The sequence below is a fragment of the Palaemon carinicauda genome, chromosome 12 (genome assembly GCF_036898095.1).
Source record: "Palaemon carinicauda isolate YSFRI2023 chromosome 12, ASM3689809v2, whole genome shotgun sequence".
Classification (NCBI taxonomy): domain Eukaryota; kingdom Metazoa; phylum Arthropoda; class Malacostraca; order Decapoda; family Palaemonidae; genus Palaemon; species Palaemon carinicauda.
The window spans coordinates 135,665,350-135,670,349 of record NC_090736.1 but is presented as its reverse complement, the minus strand read 5'-3'; the positions used below and the strand labels follow the sequence as shown (position 1 = coordinate 135,670,349).

The 5,000-nt window shown below is 40.2% G+C and overlaps 1 long non-coding RNA gene across 2 annotated transcripts in view; it reads right to left on the bottom strand.

Moving 5' to 3' along the window:
• Window positions 1–5,000, bottom strand: part of LOC137650653 (uncharacterized) — a 291,367-nt gene that overhangs the window by 220,015 nt on the left and 66,352 nt on the right. The window contains exon 2 of one of the 2 annotated variants that reach the window (XR_011046023.1): window positions 3,004–3,123. The exons of the other annotated variant lie outside the window; for it this stretch is intronic. This is a non-coding gene — a long non-coding RNA (uncharacterized lncRNA). The remainder of the gene's footprint in view (window positions 1–3,003; window positions 3,124–5,000) is intronic. 2 annotated transcript variants of the gene reach the window in all.

The following is a 5,000-nucleotide window of genomic DNA, read 5'->3' as shown; positions in this document are numbered from 1 at the left end:
TCAGCGATCAGGAAACTTTGCACCGACTCGCAGCGGTGCCCTTTTAGCTCGGAAAAGTTTCCCGATCGCTGATTGGTTGGACAAGATAATTCTAACCAATCAGCGATCAGGAAACTTTGCACCGACTCGCAGCGGTGCCCTTTTAGCTCGGAAAAGTTTCCCGATCGCTGATTGGTTGGACAAGATCATTCTAACCAATCAGCGATCAGGAAACTTTGCACCGACTCGCAGCGGTGCCCTTTTAGCTCGGAAAAGTTTCCCGATCGCTGATTGGTTGGACAAGATCATTCTAACCAATCAGCGATCAGGAAACTTTGCACCGACTCGCAGCGTGCCCTTTTAGCTCGGAAAAGTTTTCCCGATCGCTGATTTGGTTGGACAAGATCATTCTAACCAATCAGCGATCAGGAAACTTTGCACCGACTCGCAGCGGTGCCCTTTTAGCTCGGAAAAGTTTCCCGATCGCTGATTGGTTGGACAAGATAATTCTAACCAATCAGCGATTAGGAAACTTTGCAACGACTTGCAGCGGTGCCCTTTTAGCTCGGAAAAGTTTCCCGATCGCTGATTGGTTGGACAAGATCATTCTAACCTATCAGCGTTCAGGAAACTTTGCACCGACTCGCAGCGGTGCCCTTTTAGCTCGGAAAAGTTTCCCGATCGCTGATTGGTTGGACAAGATCATTCTAACCAATCAGCGATCAGGAAACTTTGCACCGACTCGCAGCGGTGCCCTTTTAGCTCGGAAATGTTTCCCGATCGCTGATTGGTTGGACAAGATCATTCTAACCAATCAGCGATCAGGAAACTTTGCACCGACTCGCAGCGGTGCCCTTTAGCTCGGAAAAGTTTCCCGATCGCTGATTGGTTGGACAAGATCATTCTAACCAATCAGCGATCAGGAAACTTTGCACCGACTCGCAGCGGTGCCCTTTAGCTCGGAAAAGTTTCCCGATCGCTGATTGGTTGGACAAGATCATTCTAACCAATCAGCGATCAGGAAACTTTGCACCGACTCGCAGCGGTGCCCTTTTAGCTCGGAAAAGTTTCCCGATCGCTGATTGGTTGGACAAGATCATTCTAACCAATCAGCGATCAGGAAACTTTGCACCGACTCGCAGCGGTGCCCTTTTAGCTCGGAAAAGTTTCCGATCGCTGATTGGTTGGACAAGATCATTCTAACCAATCAGCGATCAGGAAACTTTGCACCGACTCGCAGCGGTGCCCTTTTAGCTCGGAAAAGTTTCCCGATCGCTGATTGGTTGGACAAGATCATTCTAACCAATCAGCGATCAGGAAACTTTGCACCGACTCGCAGCGGTGCCCTTTTAGCTCGGAAAAGTTTCCCGATCGCTGATTGGTTGGACAAGATCATTCTAACCAATCAGCGATCAGGAAACTTTGCACCGACTCGCAGCGGTGCCCTTTTAGCTCGGAAAAGTTTCCCGATCGCTGATTGGTTGGACAAGATCATTCTAACCAATCAGCGATCAGGAAACTTTGCACCGACTCGCAGCGGTGCCCTTTTAGCTCGGAAAAGTTTCCGATCGCTGATTGGTTGGACAAGATCATTCTAACCAATCAGCGATCAGGAAACTTTGCACCGACTCGCAGCGGTGCCCTTTTAGCTCGGAAAAGTTTCCCGATCGCTGATTGGTTGGACAAGATCATTCTAACCAATCAGCGATCAGGAAACTTTGCACCGACTCGCAGCGGTGCCCTTTTAGCTCGGAAAAGTTTCCCGATCGCTGATTGGTTGGACAAGATCATTCTAACCAATCAGCGATCAGGAACTTTGCACCGACTCGCAGCGGTGCCCTTTTAGCTCGGAAAAGTTTCCCGATCGCTGATTGGTTGGACAAGATCATTCTAACCAATCAGCGATCAGGAAACTTTGCACCCGACTCGCAGCGGTGCCCTTTTAGCTCGGAAAAGTTTCCCGATCGCTGATTGGTTGGACAAGATCATTCTAACCAATCAGCGATCAGGAAACTTTGCACCGACTCGCAGCGGTGCCCTTTTAGCTCGGAAAATTTCCCGATCGCTGATTGGTTGGACAAGATCATTCTAAACCAATCAGCGATCTGGAAACTTTGCACCGACTCGCAGCGGTGCCCTTTTAGCTCGGAAAAGTTTCCCGATCGCTGATTGGTTGGACAAGATAATTCTAACCAATCAGCGATCAGGAAACTTTGCACCGACTCGCAGCGGTGCCCTTTTAGCTCGGAAAAGTTTCCCGATCGCTGATTGGTTGGACAAGATCATTCTAACCAATCAGCGATCAGGAAACTTTGCACCGACTCGCAGCGGTGCCCTTTTAGCTCGGAAAAGTTTCCCGATCGCTGATTGGTTGGACAAGATCATTCTAACCAATCAGCGATTAGGAAACTTTGCACCGACTTGCAGCGGTGCCCTTTTAGCTCGGAAAAGTTTCCTGATCGCTGATTGGTTGGACAAGATCATTCTAAGCAATCAGCGATCGGGAAACTTTTCCGAGCTAAAAGGGCACCGCTGCCAGTCGGTGCAAATCTGCCTCACTAAAAGAAATGGACTATAGCACAGCCTTATACATCATACCTACAATATATTTCAGCCTTAACATACAATAATCATAATATATAAGCCTGTAAATGGGCCGGTTTTATACCCTTACAATGTTTCTGAATATTTAGGTCCATATGACATGTAGCAAAGGCTTCCATAATTCTATATTTCCTATGGAGAAGAAACGAGAAAAATATTTGGATATTATTTCCAGTTTATATGAAGTGAACAAGGATACGGAAATTTAGAGTGAACATTGTTTACGGCTTGGGGGGAAAAGACAAGCTGAGAGAAAGGGGCCGCTTGGTGAAATCAAAAGGATACTCAAATAAGCTGGAATTAATATCCAAATACATACATATATATATATATATATATAATATATATATATATATATATATATATATATATATATATATATGTATGTATATAGTATACACATGAATACTGCATACTTACATATATACATGCTTTCAGACAAAAGTCTCCCACCATCACCAATCAGCACTGCCCAGCGTGTTGATGAAAACTGGCCCAACCAGACTTCAGGCATGAAAAAGTACGTCTGAGGCCTTTGTCCTGCAATGTAATAAAAACGGCTGAATTTCTTGCTGTATGTATGTATATATATATACACACACACACACACACACACATATATATATATATATATATACATATATATATATATATATATATATATATATATATATATTTGTGTGTAAGCATGTGTGTTTATTTACATAAATATATATATATATAATATATATATATATATATATATATATATATATATATATATATATATATAAAAGACAAGAGAGAGAGAGAGAGAGAGAGAGAGAGAGAGAGAGAGAGAGAGAGAGAGAGAGAGAGAGAGAGAGAGAGAGAGATCAATACAGCCCCTCTAACATTAGAAACCCACATTATAAAAAAATAACTATAATAAAATAAGACATCAAAATATCATTCAGAAAGGTGACCGTATTAATTCAAAGCCTCCTCGTAGGCTAGAGAGAGAGAGAGAGAGAGAGAGAGAGAGAGAGAGAGAGAGAGAGGGAGAGAGAGAGAGAGAGAGCCCTGTAACATTAAAAGCCAACAAAATAAAATAAATAAGCCGACATCAAAATATCATTCACAGGCTCCTCCTAGGCCAGGAGAGAGAGAGAGAGAGAGAGAGAGAGAGAGAGAGAGAGAGAGAGAGAGAGAGAGAGAGAGAGAGAGAGAGAGATAAAATGTGGCAATGGGGGGTTCCACATCTTTTGATATTCATCTGGCAGGTGGTCAGCCTATTAGCTATATGAAAGTGACAGGGTTGCCAGTTAGTCTTTTCGTGCCAAAAAAAACACCAAATTTTGCCCCTTTTTTTTCGTGGTAGATACATAAATTTGGCCTTTTTAAAAATGGGTAAGGCTTAAAAACTATATTTTCGACCTTTTTCTACTATTAAGTTGGCCTTTTAAAGCAGCAGTTTATCAGACGTTGGCCTTTTTCTCATTTGATAAACGTGGCAACCCTGTATGAAACTCCCGATACGCGAGTTTTTGAGTTTTGAGTTGTAGTGAGTTTTGAGTTTTTTTTCTCTGACCTGCGCCAAAGACCTCAAAGGGAAACAGCCTTTTGATGTGAGATTGTCAAAGAGAAGTCTTTAAATGGACAGAGGGGGAAAGCCGATGGTATTTCATCTCTAATAATGCATCTATTCCTAGATGGGTCGAATCAGTCTTCGTGTATATTTTGAGGAATATGAATTTTCTGAAAAGATTTTGAGAATGTTTGAGGAAATGTTTTAGATCGAATTAAAATATAGAACTAACATATTTTTGTGGTTGTGAATTTCTTATCTTAATATATTTCTTCTCTAATATTGGGTGAAATTATAGTTTTCGTATAATTTGAGATTATAAATTTTCTAAAAGATTTTGAAAATTTTGAGGATTTTTTTTTTTTAAAGTCAAAATATAGAATCAGCATATTTTTATGTTGGTTAATTTATTTTTTAATATATTTCTTCTCTAATATTGAGTCGAATCCTTCATCGCGTATATTTTGAGGAATATGAATTTTCTGAAAAGATTTTGAGAATGTTATTAGAAATGGTTTTTTCTGTATTTTTTTTTTTTAGACTGAATTAAAATATAGAATTAGCATATTTTTGTGTTGTGATTTTCTTTTTTTTAATAAATTTATTCTCAAATATTGGGTGAAATTATTGTTTTCATATTTTCCTGAAAAGATTTTGAGAATGTTTTGAGGAATTTTTTTTCTTAGTCGAATCAAAATAGAGAATCAGTATATTTTTAGTAATGGTAATTTCTTTGGGAAGGTTTTGAGGAAAGGTTTTTTGTATTTCTTTTTTAGATAGAATAAAAATATAGAATCAGCATATTTTTATGTTGGTTAATTTCTTTTTTAATATATTTCTTCTTTAATATTGGGTGAAATTCTTCGCGTAA